The 19,346-nt window shown below is 38.1% G+C and overlaps 1 long non-coding RNA gene across 4 annotated transcripts in view; it reads left to right on the forward strand.

The window, feature by feature from the left end:
• The window catches only part of LOC115297022, a 296,881-nt gene that overhangs the window by 238,636 nt on the left and 38,899 nt on the right, over positions 1–19,346 (forward strand). For all 4 annotated transcript variants that reach the window (XR_003911214.1, XR_003911215.1, XR_003911212.1 and 1 more), the window contains 2 exons: positions 13,801–13,851; positions 17,289–17,476. This is a non-coding gene — a long non-coding RNA (uncharacterized LOC115297022). The remainder of the gene's footprint in view (positions 1–13,800; positions 13,852–17,288; positions 17,477–19,346) is intronic.

Genomic DNA, 19,346 nt, shown 5'->3' on the forward strand with positions numbered 1-19,346 from the left:
ATTTTTCTAATCTATATATAAGAGGTTTATATAATATCTTATATATATATTAGATCCCAGGACTAATTTTTCATGACAACTTGCAAAGATATAGATTTCCAATTCTGTTTTGTTTTTCCTGTGGCAGAGAAGGCACAAGAGCAAAAGGCCACAAGATCCTCAGGATCACTGTTTGATGGAGGTTTGGCTCAGTTACATCAGGGTTAACCAACAAGTTCTGAAGTCCTGGTGGCCTAACCAAAGCTTTTCTTTCTCCTGCTGTCTTCTGACACAGTTGTGTGCATGGAGAGAGGTGGTATGAGATTCCTCTCTTCCTGGAAACTTAGGAACACAGCTAACATGGGCACTACCATATGGAAAAAACACAGATGAGAAACTCACCTCTCTTCTGTGCTTTGACCTAAAGGTGACTCCTGCCAATTCTGCTCAGAACCCATTGGGCAGAGCCAGTCACATGCCCTGCCCTATTCAAAAAGGGCTGGGAAATGAATGTTTGATGAGCACCACCATTCTGTTATAATCAACTAGAGAAAGAGTCCATCCCAAGACTCTTCAATTCCCACTCATGTCAATGAAAGTAACTTGGAAATAAATATTAATCAGATACAGCTCTGTTTTTAAATTACATGCAAGATGAATAACTTTTAGTCAAGCCAACTTCCCTCCTTTTAAGTACTGGCTTCTCTGACTAGCTTTTGAATCTACATATCAGTTTAGGTGATGGGTCACTTTGAGTGGGAAGTATTATTCTCTTGTAAGAAAACTCAAGTATGAAGTCATAGTTCACCCAAGAGTAACAATAGAAAATGGTATCAAAATATGAATGAACTCTTCTTCCAGAGATTGGTTGCCCAAAGTAAATTGGAGTTTGGCTGTGTAATGGGGCAGTTGTCTCTCAAATGGATGCATACATATTTAATATACAGATCAATATGTCAACTCATTCACTAGATCTGGACCTCAGTGTTTCTCATCATATATGATTTAAGAAGGAATCCTAGAAAAAGAGTGGGGCCTCCATATCAGGGAAAGGTGGAGGATGGTGACATTGTTTATTTATCTGCATTTCTTTTTTTTAATTTTTTTAATGTTTTTTATTTTTATTTTTGAGAGACAGAGAGAGACAGCAGGGGAGGGTCAGAGAGAGAGGGAGACACAGAATCTGAAGCAGGCTCCAGGCTTGGAGCTGTCCGCACAGAGCCCGACATGGGGCTTGAACCCACAAACTGTGAGATCATGACCTGAGCTGAAGTCAGATGCTCAACCGACTGAGCCCCCCAGGCGCCCCTATTTATCTGCATTCTTTATGTCTTCTAAATGAGAACACATTCAAGTTTACATGGATTTGAACAAATTCGTATTTTCTTAGACTTTCTACCTTTCTGCTTACATGACCCATGTTTTCTTGCATGTTGTCTACCTTTTTCATTAGTCTTTAATGTATTATGCTATTTTTAAATTATCTGACAATTCCAAATGCTATGTCATAGCTTAGTGTGGTTCTGATGATGATTTTGTCTCTTGTGTCTGTGTCACATATATATACATACATATATATATATATACATACACATATATATGTCATATATACAATATATATATATTGTTTCCTTTTAGTATGCCTGGAATTGTTTTTTGAAAAGCAGACATATATTGAATGGAAGGAATGGGGTCATTAGTGTGAAGATTTACAGTAATGGCTAGAGTTACGCTATGTTTACTGTGTGCTGTAGATGTGGACAGTAATGGCCTTACATCCCTGACGCTGCCTGCATGCTCCTCGTCTCTGCTCTCTCTGCTCTAAACAGCTGTCCCCATACTTGGGTCCTGTGGGTGTAAGGGGTGAGGTGGGAATGGGGAAGTGTCCTATCATCTTATGAGTAACCTTCAGTCTTATAGCAGGCCTGAGTCCTTGGCTTTGATCTTCACAAATATTGTTTAGCTTTTCTTCTCCGCTTACATGAAACAGGAAGACTAGAAGAGGCTATGCTGGAGAAACATCTTTCCCCCAGATGGGATAAGGCCCTACTGAGGTATTACTCTCCCTTAGAGAGTAGGCCTTTGTTACAGAGACTACTCCAGGTGTATTTCTGGAGTGGATCCTTCTTGGCTCTCTACCTTGAGGAATGGGTGGAGTTGCTAGGTGTAAAAAGTGAGGGGCCCCCAGAGACTTCAGCCACCAAAAGGTTCTCATGCTCTAGGTCATCTACTAGTGACTGCAAGGGCCTCTGCTCACACCAGATCTCAGCTGTGAGATTTCAGGTCCCTGCTTTGCCTCATGACCAGTTCTCTCTTAGATATAAGAAAAGTCAGTGAGTTGTAATTTGTTGATTTTACTCTCGTTGAAAGGATGACAGTGATGACTTGTGAGCCACATGTCAGAGAGAAAACTGGAAGAGGGAATCCATTTGCTCATAATACGAAATAGCGGTATTTTAATATCTTCTGCTTAGATCGTAAGAATGATTAGCTCAGGTCAGACAGAGGAAAAATTTTGAACAGAATTTTAATAGAAAACTTTGTGGGGGTGCCAGGGTGGCTCAGTTGGTTAAGCCTCCGACTTTGGCTCAGGTCATGATCTCACAATTCATGGGTTCGAGCCCCACATTGGGTTCTGTCCTGACAGCTCAGAGCTTGGAGCCTGCTTCTGATTCTGTGTCTCCCTTTCTCTGCCCCCCCCCCAATAGTAAATAAACAAAAAAATTTTTTAGAAAGTTTTTTTCTTTTACTTTTTTTATGTTTTTATTTATTATTGAGACAGAAACAGAGCATGAGTGGGGGAGGGGCAGAGAGATAGAGAGCACAGAGCCTGATGTGGGGCTCAAACCCACTAACCATGAGATCATGACCTGAGCCAAAGTCTGACGCCTAACCAACTAAGCCTCCCAGGCACCCCAAAAATTTTTTTAAAAATAGAAAAATTTCAATAATTGATGGTTGGACTTGAAAATGACTTCCATAATTTAATCAGTATGATCAACAACATAATTCTCTTTTATTTACATGTTAATGTTGAATGACTTTCCATTTCTATCTGGCCATAGCACCAAATACCCAAATAAAATTAGCTTAAAGTCAGAAACTCAAATTGCTACATTATGAGAATAAACCAGAATTCTGAAAAGTAATAAACCATTTTGAGCTATATTTTTCTCACTCAAAATATAATTAATACTGTTTTCTGTGTTAGCACAAAATTTTATTTCATTGATAAAAATATGTAACTTCAACAATTTTTGGTTATTTTATCTTTATCTCATCCTTAAAATTCCCATTTGTGAAGTAGGTTTTATATTTTTTAATTTTTTAACACTTATTCTTTTTTTTTTTTTTTTGAGAGAGGAGACAGAGCATGAGCAGGGGAGGGACCAAGAGGGAATCCGAAGCAGGCTCCAGGCTCTGAGCTATCCGCACAGAGCCCAATGCAGTACTTGAACTCACAAACTGTGAGATCATGACCTGAGCTGAAATTGGATGCTGAGCCACCCAGGCGCCCTGGGAGTAGGGTTTGTTGCATATTCAACATATTAACAATGTCATGTATGTAAAACTTATAAATAAACATAAACATATGAAAATGAATATTTATATTTTTGCCAATGATATCCAAGATTATAAGAGTTTGCCAGTTGCTTCTTTGAGTAACCTTGGCCAAGTTATATAACTTCACTGAGACTTTGTTTCTGACGTACAAACTGCAAACAATTATTTCTGCTTGTATGGTTGTTGGTAGCATCAAATAAGAGAATGTATATGAAAAAGGCTTTCTAAACTGTCAAGTGCTAAGCAAGTGTAGCTATCTAACTTTACTGCTTCTGGGTTTCCATTCTGTGAGTCCATATTGCTGTAAAATGAACAAAGGGTTTTATATTCAGCTAAATAATTCACAGATTGAGAGTGGATTAAAAACAACAACCAATGTATCTATAAAGTATCACTGTGGAACTACTCTGAGTTTATGAAAAAGAAATACACTTCCACTCAGGAGCATAGCAGTGCCCACACAGTATCTGACTCCTATACTGCTTTTAGCTTAAAAAAAAAAAAAAAAAAAAAAAAAAAAGCAGAATTTTAGGAAGGCAAAAGACTGCAAACTTAGCCCACTGATGGGTTGGTTAGGGCCAAAGAAAAATGACTTCTAAATCACTGGTTCTCAGAGAACTTTCTTCTACTTCTTCATCAAACCAGTGGCCACCTTGGAAATTCACTAACCTGTCCTAAACTTGAATTTCCTTTTTTACGAAAGGAGTCTCTTATAACCTTCGGGTTCTCCTAAGAAGAGAAGAGTACAGTTGTAAAAAAGTGAAGTCCACGGGCATGCGCTCATAGTTTGGATTTTTCGTGGACTTCCATTGAAAACATAACACTTGGTGCAATATTTCTATCAAAAACCAGGCGTTGTTAGTATGACTAGAGCTGGTTCTAGATACGTTGATGTAATTAATGTCTTGGAGGGAAGTGGAGGACTTAGAGGATTCTCTACCCCTGTTCTTGGGGAATTCCTGTTCTCCTGGTTCACTGAGAGTAAAGGTGTTAGGGATCATGCAAAGCTCAAACTGCAATAAATCTTACTTTTAGGGCACAGAAACAAAGTGGTTGAGATTGAAAGGGAATTAATTACGTTTGGTAACATTTTTATTAGTTACATCCCACACTAACATCAATAAAATCAATGTAATCTTCTAAACAGATGACTGGTAAAGGCATGCACAAGAAAACACATAAGACTTTTAACAAAGATTAAACAAAGAATACATTTGGGGTCTACAGGCAAGAAAGCGATGCTTAAAACAAAAATGATAAACTGTGGGGAAGGCAATACAGGCTGAATTGTGAAAATTTCACTCATCTGTTCCTCACACAAATTTTCATCTCTCTGGAGATGAAATTTATTTCAGGCCCATAGCTACCAAATATAAAATTTAAAAAACGAACTCTCAGAAAACTACTCAAGGCTTCATAATTTTAAATAGAAATCATATGATCAAGCACATCGCTAATTAAGATGGATGTCTTTCTCAAAAGCAAATCTGTTAGGTTTTTTTTCACAGAGGTTCAAGCCAAAGAGACCAGGAGAGAATGGGAGAAGGTGAGTGGAAAAGTCTCTGAGGGAACTGTGAAGTGTCCCAGGAGTACACATCCTCAGCCCAGTGGGGCAAGCCCTTTTCTTAGTATCACAATAGCACCACCTTGGGAAGTCAAGGCATCTCTTGATAAATCATTATTTTCCTAGCAATCCCCTCAGGGTTTATTGTTTGGGAGGATGGCAACAATCAGATCTGCATGGAGGGAAGCTGGTATTGGCAAGACCAGAACCATTGTGTGCTGAAGTTTGTTTGTTTGTTTGTTTTCCAGTCAGTTAATTTTTTTATTTATAGTTTATTGTCAAGTTGGTTTCCATATACCACCCAGTGCTCTTCCCCACATGTGCCCTCCTTCATGACCATCACCCCCTTTCCTCTCTCCCCCTCCCACTTCAGCCCTCAGTTTGTTTTCAATATTCAAGAGTCTCTCATGATTTGCCTCCTTCCCTCTCCCTAACTCTTTTCCCCCCTTCGTCACTCCATGGTCCTCTGTTAAGTTTCTCCTGTTAGACTTATTAGTGAAAACACACAGTATCTGTCCTTCTCCGCCTGACTTGTTTCACTTAGCATGACACCCTTGAGGTCTATCCACTTTGCTACAAATGGCCAGATTTCATTCTTTCTCATTGCCATGTAGTATTCCATTGTATATATACCACATCTTCTTGATCCATTCATCAGGTGATGGACATTTAGGCTTTTTCCATGTTTTGGCTATTGTTGACATTGCTGCTATGAACATTGGGGTACATGTGCTCCTATGCATCAGCACTTCTGTATCCCTTGGGTAAATCCCTAGCAGTGCTATTGCTGGGTCATAGGGGAGTTCTATTGATAGTTTTCTGAGGAACCTCCACACTGTTTTCCAGAGCCACTGTACCAGTTTACATTCTCACCAATAGTGTAGGAGGGTGCCCGTCTCTCCACATCCTCACCAGCATCTATAGTCTCTTGATTTGTTCATTTTAGCCACTCTGACTGGTGTAAGGTGGTATCTCAATGTGGTTTTGATTTGTGTTTCCCTGATGATGAGTGATGTTGAGCATTGTTTCATGTGCCTGTAGGCCATCTGGATGTCCTCTTTGGAAAAGTGTCTATTTATGTCTTCTGCCCATTTATTCATTGGATTGTTCGTTTTTAGAGTGTGGAGTTTGGTGAGTACCTTGTAGATTTTGGATACTAGCCCTTTATCTGATATGCCATTTGCAACTATCTTTCCCCATTCTGTTGGTTGCCAGTTAGTTTTTTTAGTTGTTTCCTTTGCAGTGCAGAAGCTTTTTATCTTGATGAAGTCCCAATAGTTCATTTTTGCTCTTGATTCCCTTGCCTTTGGGGATGTGTCAGGTAGGAAATTGCTGCGGTTGTGTGCCAAAGTTCTTATCTGTCAACTGATTCCAAGCATTCTTATCCACAAATAACATGTTTAGAAATACATCAATAGCAGGGGCACCTGGGTGGCTCAGTCAGCTAAGCATCTGACTTCAGCCCAGGTCATGACCTCATAGTTCATGGATTTAAGCTCTGCATCAAGCTGACAGTTTGACCCCTGGAGGCTGCTTCAGATTCTGTGTCTCCCTCTCTGGCCCTTCCCCACTCACATTCTGTCTCTCTCTCTCTCAAAAATAAACAAACATTAAAAAATTAAAAAAAAAAACGGGGTGCCTGGGTGGCTCAGTTGGCTGGATGTCTGACTTTGGCTCAGGTCATGATCTCGCCCTGTGTCAGGCTCTGAGCTGTCAGCACAGCACAGCCTGCTTCAGATTCTGTCTTCCTCTCTCTCTCTCTGCCCCTCCCCTTGCTCATATTCTGTCTCTCTTCTTCAAAAATAAATAAACATTAATAAATTTTTAGAAAAATTCAAAAAAAGAACAATGTCAACAGCAGCACCTATAATATATGGAAGAAAAACAATAAATATTTTTTAAAGTGTGCCAGACATTATGCCAGCCAATTTCTATATAATAAAGCATTCGTTACTCACAATGCTTTATTTGATATTATTGTCTCCATGTTATAAGGTACTAAGCTAAAGCTTAAGACATTTAAGATAGTTTGTCAAGCCCCCAACCAGTATGTATGTGGTTGAGTCAGGACTTGAACCCAGGCTCATCTCTGCACGCCCTATTCAAAGACCCCTGTGAGTCCTGATACTCTTATTCTTGGGGGATCCAGCCCATGTTCTTTCAAATATGTTCAAATCAATAGCCCATTTCAAACAGTATTTACATATTACCAGATCTGTTGAGTCACATTTGAAAAAGTCTAAATTGATGGCTTTAAAACAACTTTAATTTTTAAGGTTGCAGGTTTCTTCTTTTGCTTTTTGACTTATTCAGGGTGCAGACATTTCACATTGTAGCTGTGGTGCCTACTGTCTAGACACAGGAGTCTGAGGATGAATCTCAGGATTCTCCTCCTTCCACTTGGGGTGACTGGATAGGCCTTCACAGCTTACCCAGAACTTGATCTTCAATGGTGTATTTGTGTCATGACCAACCTTCTAGACCCTATGGTATTTCCTCTGACCACAAGGAATGTGGTACAAGAATATGATTCCCTCTGGGGTACCATAATACCTGGTGCAGGGTGCCACCCTAAAACTAAAGACACACAACAAATATCTGTTATCTAGACTAGTGGCTCGTTGAGGTTGCTGGCCATTTTTAAGTAAGTCTTGCAATCCAGAATGTACTATTATTGGTCAACACATATTAATAGACATTTCAAGAAAAACTTATTGAAGGACCACAAGGAATGGATGCACATGATTCAGTGACTGTGATCTAGTCTCCTAGTAAGTCAGTGGTCGCCCCCAGCTTACAGCCTGGCACCAGCTCAGTCATTTCACACGGGACCGTCGTGCTTTCACCACATTCATACATCAGGGTCCATTCTGCTGAATGCAGGTAGATAGTCTTCAGATTAATCCTCTCAATATTCATCTGGCAGTCAAAACACATAAGTCACATGCACTTAGATAGTTTGCTCTCCATTTTCAAATATGTGTCTCTTTTCTGGTGAGAGCTCAGTAGCTTCCTATCAGCAGCTCATTCAAGATGATCCATTTGGCTATTTGGGAATTATAGCGTTTTTTCCCCTCTGATTTCTTATCCTAATAAATCACAGAAGCCCTTCCATTCACTCTTCTGGTGATTTCTGCCACTTACCTTCACACTCCTCTTGCTTTGTCTTGCATACAATATATTATGTGTACATTGTGGGGAGTTATTTCACTGAGTGAAATGAAAAAGATTAGTCACTTAATTTGTAGAGAGAAGAATACATGAAATAGATTTTGGAAAATGATAAATGACTGGTCCAAAATCTCTTGCAAGTAATCCCCTTACACTATCAGAGTGACATGATGGAGTTCTTTGTTGTTTTTGTTTGTCTATTTGTTTGATGGGTAGGGATCTTAAAGTATTGTATTGAAACATTAGTAGTCATCCATTTATAACAATTTAAAAGACATTACTCAAAACATTTTCCTCTTCCTTCAGAATAAATGATTAGGAAAAACCAAACCAGTCCAGCCTTGTAGAGAGACACAAATTGTTTTGTGCATTCATTTTTAAAGTTTCAGTTGGTACTTGTAGATCTATTGTTAGAGATAAATCAAGGCAGGAGGTAATGTGAGCTGGATCTGGTGTGAGATTGGGGTTTTACATGTGTGACATGACCCAGGTGGAGAGACGAACATGACATTTACGAACTGGATGGCCGGGGTCCCTGGGTGGCTCGGTCAGTTACGTATTCAGCTTCAGCTCAGGTCATGATCTTGTGGCTCATGAGTTTGGGCCCCGCATCAGGCTCTGTGCTGACAGCTCAGAGCCTGGAGCCTGCTCCAGATTCTGTGTCTCCCTCTCTCTCTGCCCCTCCCCCACTCATGCTCTGTTTCTCTTTCTCTCAAAAATAAAAAATAAAATAAATAAAATAAAGACTTGGGTGGCTAAGATTCAATTTGAAGTTGTTTGGGTTGTGATCTAAGTCAACCCCACTTTCCATCTCTGGAACTCTTCAGCTAACTATCTGAATACACTTGTCCATGACATTTGAATGTTTCTTTTCATGTTTGTGAAATTGAGGAGAGTCTAGGTAGATAGAATGCAGAAGAGTGTGTAAAAAGTTTCTGAATATGGGATAATTCAGTGAAATAAAGAACTAAACACCAGAGGCAAACGCCACTACTAAGAATTAGTACACATCTTGGAAAGAAGTTTCAACTTCCAGCAGCTCTGGAATAGGAATTCAAGCAATCTTTGAACCTCTCAGGAAATAGAGAGGGACCAGATGACATCTGAACTAGATATTGTACTAAATCATCAGTGGTTTTCTTGTTACACCTGTGATACATTTTATAAACTTTAGGAGTAAAATAGCAAAATTGTAAACATTTCTGTACACTTAAGAAAAAAAACAGTTGTGCTGAACTTTCTCACACCATGCACAAAAATAAACCCAAAATGGATTAAAGACCTAATGTGAGACCTGAAACCATAAAAATCCTAAATGAGAACACAGGCAGTCATTTCTCTGACATCAGTCATATCAATACTTTTCAAGATATGTCCCCTAAGGCAAGGGAGACAAAAGCAAAAACTATTGGGACCACATCAAAATAAAAAGCTTTTGCATGGTGAAGGAAACCGTCAAAATGAGAGACAACTTATGGAATAAGATATTTACAAGTGACATATCCAATAAGGGGTTAATATCCAAACTATATAAAGAAGTTATACAACTTAACATCAAAACAACAATAACAACAAAACAATATTACTAAGAAATGAGCAGTGGGGGAACCTGGGTGGCTCAATCAGTTAAGCGTCTGACTTCAGCTCAGGTCATGATCTCATGGTTCATGAGTTCAAGCCCCACATTGGGCTCTGTGCTGACAGCTCAGAGCCTGTAGCCTGCTTTGGATTCTGTGTCCCTCTCTCTCTGTCTGCCCCCCCCCCACTTGCTCTATCTCTCTCTCTCAAAAATAAATAAACATTTAAAAGTGTTTTAAAAGAGCACAAGACTTAAATAGATATTTTACAAAGACATACAGCTGGCCAACAGATACATGAAAAGATGATCAACATCACTCATCATCAGGGAAATGCAAATTAAAGCTGCAGTGAGATCTCATCTTCTACCTGTCAGAGTGGTTTAAATAAAAAAAGATAAGAAATAACAAGTACTGGCAAGGATGTGGGGAAAAAAAGGAACCCTCATGCACTGTTGGTGAGAAAGCAAACTGGTGTAGCCATGTAGAAAAGTTACCCACAAAGTTAAGAAGAGAAATATAAAATACCACGATTCAATAATTACCCTTCTGGATATTTACCCAAAGAAAAGAGAAACACTAATGCAGAAAGATAGATGCACCCCCATGTTTACTGCAGCATCATTTATAATTGCCAAGAGATGAGTACAGCCCATATGTGTCCATTGATAGATGAATGGATAAGGAAGATTTGAGATACACATGTGCGCGCGCACACACACACACACACACACACACACACACACACAGGAATATCAAACAATCATAAAAAGATGCAATCTTTTTGTGATAACATGGATGGACCTGAAAGGTATTATACTACATGAGATAAAACAAATAAAGACAAATACCATATGATTTTAGTCATAGGTGGAATCTGAAAAACAAATGAATATGCAAACAAAAAATGGAATCTGACCTTAAATACAGAGAATGACCTGACACTTGCCATAGAGACAGGAGTCGGGGAGTGGAGGGATGAAAAATGGGTGAAGGAGAGAGGAAGATACGGGCTTCCAGTTATGGAATGGTTAAGTTGCAGGAATAAAAGGCACAGCATATGGAATCTAATCAATGATATTGTAAAAATGTAGTGTGGGGACACTTATGGTGAGCATTGCATGATGTAGTGATGTTGAATCACTATGTTGTACACCTCAAACTAATGTAACATTGTATGTCAAGCATACTCACATAAAAAAATCAGAAGCAAAAATAAAAATAATAAAATGCACTCAAAAAAGGCACTCAGCTGAGTTGATGGTCTTATTTAGAAATGACAATTGAGTAACAGAGAAATAAAGACTAGAATATCAATAAAAAACGTTATGGAGAAGGAAAGAAGAGCTGTAGAGAGATTTTTAATTTAGAGTCTAGGATGGACTTTAGGGAGGTATGGGATGGCTCTAAAATAGGCAACTTTTTTGTTTTTTTTTTTAATTTATTTTTTGAGAGACAGAGAGAGACAGTGTGAGCATGGGAGGGTAGAGAGAGAGGGAGATATAGAATCCAAAGCAGGCTCTAGGCTCTGAGCTAACCATTAGCATAGAGCCTGACACAGGGCTCGAACCCACGAACCATGAGATCATAACCTGAGCCGAAGTCAGACGCTTATCCAACTGAGCCACCCAGGCACCCCATAAAATAGACAACTTTTATGTGTTTGTGAGTGGATAATATATGCTGTTTTAACTAATGTAGTTTCCTCCCTGAAGTTCTGCTCCATTCATTTGTTCAAGCTGTGCAATAATAGAAAATATAGATTGGTCTCTTCCCCCAGTTCCTGGCACAGGGCTCCAAAAGCCCTTATAATTTCCTGGGTGATAGAGCTGTCTTTGGCTCTAATGAGGTGACTCAGGGTGGGCTCCTGGATGGCTAATGGATGGGGTAGGGCAGGCTGCTGGTCACTGGGAAACCAGACCATGAGTGAAAGCCTAGAACTTTCAGTCCCCAGCCCCTCTCTACTCTTCTCTTATGAAGCAAGAGGAGCTAGACATGGAATTAATGATCAATCATGGCTACCTGATGAAGTATCCATAAAAATCCCAATAGTATCGGGCTCAGGCAGCTTCCTGTTAGGTACCGTCCACGTACCTGGGAGGGCAATGTACGTCCATTTTATAGGGACAGAAACTCCTCTGCTCGGGAACCTTCCAGACCACTCATACGTATCTCTTTATCCCTTCCTCATCTGTATCCCTTATTAAATCCTTTATTAAACTGGCACCTGTTTCTAAAAAGCTGATAATATATGTATAACTCAAAATTTACCAACTTAACTATTTTTAAGTGTGCAGTTTAGTAGCATTAAGGACACCCACACTGTTACGCAATTATCACCACCATCCATCTCCACAACTTTTTTCATCTTCCCAAACTGAAACTCTATACACACCAAACAATAACTCCACATTCTGCCCCTTCTGACCCTCGGCCACCAACATCCTATTTTCTGTGTCTCCCAATTTGACTACTCTCAATACTTCATGTAAGTGGAATTGTGGAATTGTATCATGGGTTTTTATTTCTGTAATTGGCGTGCTTCACCTGCCGTAATGTCCTCGAGATTCATCCATGTTGCAGCATGTGTCAAAATTTTCTTCCTTTTTAAGGCTAATTATATTCCATTGCATGTATAGACTACATCTTCTTTATCCATTTATCCATTAATGGACACTTGGGTTGCCTCTGCCTTTTGGCCATTGTGAGAAATGCTGCTATGAACATAGGGGTATAAATCTCTCTTTGAGACCCTTTCAGTTATTTTGGGTATATTCATAAAAGTAGAACTGCTAGACTAATGGTAAATAGGTTTTAATTTTTTGAGGAATCATCATACTGTTTCCATAGCAGCTGCACCATTTTACATTCCTATGAATAGTACACAGGTGTTTCTGTTTCTCCTCATCTTTGTCAACATTTGTTCTTGTCGGCATTTGTTTTTATTTTCCACCATCCTAATGGATGTGAGGCACTTTCTCATTATACTTTTGATTTTCATTTCCCTAATGATTAGTGATGTTGAGCATCTTTTTATGTGCTTATTGGCCACTTGGAGAAATGCCTATTCAAGTCCTTTGCACATTTTAAATCAGGTTGTTTGGTTTTTTTGTTGTTGAGTTGTAGGAGTTATTTATATGTCCTATGTATCTTTTTCAGATATACCATTTGAAAACATTTCCATTCTATGTGTTGCCTTTTTATTCTGTTGATGGTGTCTTTTGTGGAACACAAGGTTGGTTGTTTTGTTTTTTCTTTTATGTAGCCCAATTTTTAAAAAAAATTTTTTTTCTGTGCTTTTGGTGTCCTATCCATGAAGTCATTGCCAAATTCAATGTCATGAAGTTTTTGCCTTTAACTCTTACATTTAGATCTTTGTGGACTTTGAGTTGATTTTTGTCTGTAGTGTAGAGTAAAATTATAATTTCATTTTGTTGTGTACATGTGGTTTTTTAAACCTGCTTTGCTTAGCTTAAAATATTATAAAAATCTTCCTATGTATCTGTTCAAAACTCTTCTCTCAATGTCATATTTTACACTTATGCCTTGGACCATTCATGCTTATATCATAGTTTTTGTAATTTATTTTAAAAATTCATAACTTATAATGTCATAACTAATAAAAATCAACCTTCAGAAATCTATCTTAAGCAAATAAATTAAGTTATAGTCACCAAGTGAGCCAAATCTTCCAATGAAATATACTTTGGAGAATTTCAGTATAGTTCTAAAGGAAAATGAACCAGTGCTTTGAGTGAAATACAATTAAGAAACACTTTCTAGAATATTTGTAAAAACGTGCTATTTTTAAGTGATTTACCACTGTTGATTGCCTCCTCAGCCTTTATTTCCTTCCCACACTTCTTCACAAAACCCCGGTTTTCTTCATGTGTCCCCAAGTCCACATAACCGTTGCAACTCATGAGAATCTCCTCTTGTTTTCAGCTCCTGGAAGAGATCCTGATGAATCAAAGCTGAATCGTTTTAGGAGTCCAGGTATAAGTCAATCATAGCATGGTTTGCTGATCATTACTATTGGTCCGGGAATGGTTATAAGGCCTGGAATGAAATATTTCTATTTTCTCTCTGGATAAATAAAAGAGGCAAGGATTGCCTTACAACAGTGAGGAGGAGAACAAGCCCACGGGTTAAGTCAAAATCTGTCAACCACAGAAAAGAGACTTGGAAAGAACATCTGTTCCTAATGACATCATGGGGTTACTGAAGCAGTTGACCTCTAAGTTAGCCATTCCTCTGAAAGTCATGTGATGAGAAATCATCTGACTCTTCAAGCTAGATTGGTTTTCTCAAAGCAGTTCCAAGTATCCTACTTGACCTACAGGTATATTTTACTAGATTTTAATAGTACTGTTCTGTGAGGCAGGTAGGATAGGTGTGATTATTCTCATTTAAAAAATGAGGATACAAGCTCATAAATGTGGAGATGACTTACTGAGAGTACTCATCAGGATAAATTTTAGAAACTGCGCTGGAATCCAGCTAGGTCTTTTGTGAACCCGTATATTTATTTATTTTTTGCCTTGTGGCCACTGGAAAAAAGACATTCCTAGTCATTCCAGCCTGGCTAAAAATGCAAGTATATATTCTTGCCAAACAAAAGAGCAAAATCCACATCTACTTTAATATCCTAATTGTTCCTTTATATAATATTCGACCAACCTGCCTCAGATTTCCAGACTTCCACTCAGTTTTTTTATTCCAAAGAGAAAGAATAGGAGTCAATTTTCCTATATTTCTAGACTGTATTTTTAGTATATCTGATAGGCCTAGTTATATGCTGCAGAAATTGAATAATGTAGAGACTTATCTGGAGTAAAGAATAACTTCAGTCATCTTGCATGTAGACAAGCTTTATACAATGCCCTGACTACTATGGGCTACTTATTCCTATGTAATTTGCATATTTAAATAGATCTCATTTTTCTGGACACATTAACAAAAACTGTCATAGATTACTCAAAGTCAATTTGACTTTTTATATGATGTCCTTAGACCCAACTTGGAAGGCAGTGGAAGGGTAATGCAGACAGGCACAGAGTTGTTGGCAGCACTAGCTCAGAGCCTGGAGCCACAGAAATAAAAGTGGATTTATAAATGTCTTCTCCAGGATCAGAATGAGATTTTCCCTTTCAGCTCTAATCAAGTCTTTTTGGACTTCTTAATTCTGAGAAAATTGTTTCTGTGCGTGATTTGAGTCGTCTTTCCAAGGTCAGTCATAGGCCACCTGCTGCTCACACAGAAGGAAATGTACTACCTGGGACAGCCAAGGTGATTCATCTGGGCATGTGCTAAGTGCAGACTAATAGACAACCAGGCCCAACTTCCATTAGAACTGGTTTTTTATTTCCTCTTTAGTATACTAACTTAAATAGCTATTGCATTCTGTTCCAGATTTTTCTTTATAAGATGTTATCTTCTTGCTTCTCCAAGTTCTTTAGAATTTTAAGATAGAAGAAATCTAGAAGTAAATATTTTAATAAACAACTTTGCTTTTTGTGATAGTACATTGTGGTAAGTTGTGGATAGGCACAACTTCTTAAATTCTCTTTCTCATTAAGAGGTAGAGTCTGTAATTCCTTCTTTGCCTTTGGGTGGGCTTTGTGACTGCTTGGCCAACAGAATATAGTGGGAATGGTGCTCTGTCAGTGTCCAAGTCCAGGCCCAAGACACTGGCAGCTTCCAGAGGCAGGCAGAATTCTAATCTGTCCTCTGCAATTTTATCCCCTAGAGTGTATGCCTGATACCACACCCTCCTCTTGATTATAAGAGGGACCTATGTCTGCCAGATGTCACTCCAGTGAATATGTTACTTTATGTGGCAAAGGTGAATGGATTTGCAGATGTAATTAAGGTGCCTAATAAATTGGCTTTGAGCTAATCGAAAGATTATCCTGGTTAGATCACCCTTACTCAAGTGAGCACCTTAAAAGAGGGCTTAGTTTTTCCAGCAAATGATGCTGGGATAACTGGATATTTACACAAGAGAATGAAGTTGAACCTCTCTTCATACTACACACAAAAATTAACTCAAAATGGAGAATAGACCTAAATGTAAGCATTAAATGTGTAATACTCTTAGGAAACATAAGAGTAAACTTTTATGAAATTGGGTTAAGCAAAAATTGCTTAGATAAAACTTTAAAAGAGCAAATGACAAAAGACAAAATAGAGAAATCAGACATCATTAAAATTAAAACATTTGTGATTGAAAGGACTTAATCAATAAAGTGAAAAGTTAACATACAGAAGTAGGGAAAATATTTACAAATTGTATATCTGGTAAAAGATTCATGTCTGCAATATGTAAGAAACACAACACAATTATAAAAAATGTATATAACGCAACTAAAAAATGAACAAAGACTTTGAATAGACATTTTCCCAATCAAGTTATACAAAGAGCACATGCAAATATGCTCAACAACCCTAGTCACTAGGAAAATAAAATCAAAAGTACAATGAGATACAAAACTACATTGAGATAATAAGCACCCCCTAAGATAATAATAATAAAAAAGACAATAAATATTCATGAGTATAAGGAGAAATAGGAACCCTCATACATTGCTAGTGGAAATGTAAAAGGATACAGAGACTTTGAAAAATGTCTGACAATTCTTGACCTACCACTTCCACCCCTCAGTACAAAAGGAAGAGGAATGCAAACATGAATCAAAAAAAACCTTCTACATGAGTGTTCATAGAAGCATTACTCACAGCAGTCCAAAGTAAAGCAACCCAAATATCTGTCAACTGATGAATAGATGAATAAAATGTGATGTGTCTTTAAAAGGGAGTAGTAGTCAGCAGTAAAAAGGAATGAAGCACTAATACAAGATACAATACAGTTGAACCTTGAAAACATTATGCTAATTTAAGGAGCCAGTCACAAAAACCCACACATTGGAAGATTACATGAATATGGCCAGAACAGTAAAATCTGTACCCAAAACTAGGCTAGTGGTTGCCTAGGGCTAAAGATGGGGGTGGAATGTAGACAAACTGCTAATGCTTCCTTTGGAATAAGAAAAATGTTCTAAACTCAGATTGTGCTGAGAGTTGAATAAATGAAAATACTAAAAACCACTGAATTTCACATCTTAAATGAGTCAACTGTATGAGATGTGAATTATGCATCAATGAAGCTATTTTTAAGTTTATTTATTTATTTATTTTGAGAGAGAGAGACAGACAGACAGAACAGGTGGGCATATACCAGCAGGGGAGGGGAAGAGAGAGAGAGAGAGAGAGAGAGAGAGAGAGAGAATCCCAAGCAGGCTCTGTGCTAACACAGAGCCTCAACATGGGGCCCAATCTCATGAACCATGAGATAATAATCTGAGCCAAAGTCAAGAGTTGGACACTTAACTGACTGAGCCATTCAAGCACACCAGTTATTCTTTTTTTTTAAGGTTCAGACCTTCCCTGAGCCAAGATATATTCCCCGTCAACCTTAAAGAAGCAAATAGCCATCAGTTTTACAGCTGCAAAGAAACAGATTTTACCAACAACCATTAAACTTGGGAAAGGACCTTGGACCTCAGATGAGACTGTAGTCCTAACGCCTACAATCTTATGAGATCCTGAGCAGAAGATGCAGGTAAGTAAGTTGTGTCTAGACTTCTGATCTATAGAAATTATGAAATGGTAAGTGGGTGTTGTTTCACACCAGCAGGTTTGTGGTAACTTTTACCCACCAATAGATAGCTAATATACTTCTACTTTGGGTCTCTTGGATACTTGGTTTTGGAACCTAGTGCTGTAATGTGAGGAACCGAGGTCGCACAGAAAGCCCTACTATGCTCACAGCCAATAGTCAGCATCAACAGCCAGTCAAAAGAGGGTGGCATGTTGGCCATCCAGGCCAGAGGGTTTGACTACAACTGCCAGCAAGACCCCACACAAGAGCCATTCAGTTGGGCTCAGTCCATTCACAGAAATGTGAGACATAATAATAAATTTAAATTTCAGGGCTGTTTGTTATATTGCTATAGGTAGCAGAGATTTTTTAAATGCCTATTTTCGAGGCACCTAGGTGGTGCAGTCACTTGAGCATCTGACTCCTGATTTTGGTTCAGGTCATGGTCCCAGAGTTGTGAGAGATTGAGCCCTGCATCCAGCTCTACACTGAGCATGGAGCTTGCTTAAGATTCTCTCTCTCTCTCTCTCTCTCTCTCTCTCTCTCTCTGCTCCTCCCATGCATGCTCGCATGCTTTCTCTCTCTGTCAAAAATAAAATTAAAAAAATAATTAAGTGCCTATTTTATTCATTCAAATGGGTCTTTTATGTATTCTCTTAGCCCTAGAAGGAAAATTCTACTTTCAGTTTTCTCTATTTTGCTCCTGGAACTCTGACTGGATCGATGGTTGACAGATGACTTCTCTAAGGAAGAGTGGAGAGACGTTGTTAGATATATCCTCAATTCAGAATGAAACATTTATTTTAGTGAGGTGGAGATAGAATTCTTGCTGTATTTGAAAAGAAACTATAAAGAGGGCCGTCCTGGGGGTGCTATAATTAATTCAAGAATGCATTCTCATTCTAGATATAAGTATAGACATAGATATCGAATCAAATATAAATATGAATATGGATATATATAGGTGTAGAAAGATATTTGTATTCAGAAAGAAAAAATGCAGACACATTGAATCTAAATTAAAAATGTATAATAAATACCATAGAAATACTCATTACTATGACGGTATTAATATGGAGACATAGCAGTAGCAAATGAATTCCTTATGTTTTTACAGTTGTGGCTTGTTAATATTTCCATACTAAACATAAAGTACTGTGCAGTAACATTTTAGTCTCTTGTGCCCATATGTATTATTCATTGTGGCTAAAGCCAATTTGTTCACAAGTATGATAATTATCTAATTCTGCTCAGGAAAACTTTTCTCATTACTGGAATAAAGTTTCCAATTCCAGTAAAAAGAATTTTCAAATATTCTTGGGCAAAAGTCAATGTATGAGCTTCAAATCTGCTTTGTTTTGTTAAAATTAGAATCAACAGTTTGAGAGCTACTGCTTCCTAAGGGAGTACTCGCCTTAGTCACCCTCTTGGCACCACGTGGGTGTTAATCTTTTCCTTTCATCAGCCTCTCTCTTTCACAATTTTATATAGTCCCCCACAAAGCCAAATTAATAATGTTTCTTTCATTAAGATTCATGAAATGTGCAATTAATAATCCATGATCTTGGGAGAATAAAAGAAACAATTTTATAATTTCTAGATCATTTTGATGGCAGATGTGTTCTATGTGGTATTTGAAGGAGCCGTCTCCTACCTGTTATACCTTTATTACAGACAGATTGCATTGAACATTTATGACCCAGATGAAATGATTATCTTATTATTAAGTTTTATGAATGTATGTAGGAATTTTTAATTTTTAAAAAAAATTTCATTCTGAATGTTTAATGATCTCTCCATGTGCTTGTGTCTTTAGTATAAGTCAATTCCA

This window comes from Suricata suricatta, chromosome 7, assembly GCF_006229205.1.
Source record: "Suricata suricatta isolate VVHF042 chromosome 7, meerkat_22Aug2017_6uvM2_HiC, whole genome shotgun sequence".
Classification (NCBI taxonomy): Eukaryota; Metazoa; Chordata; class Mammalia; order Carnivora; family Herpestidae; genus Suricata; species Suricata suricatta.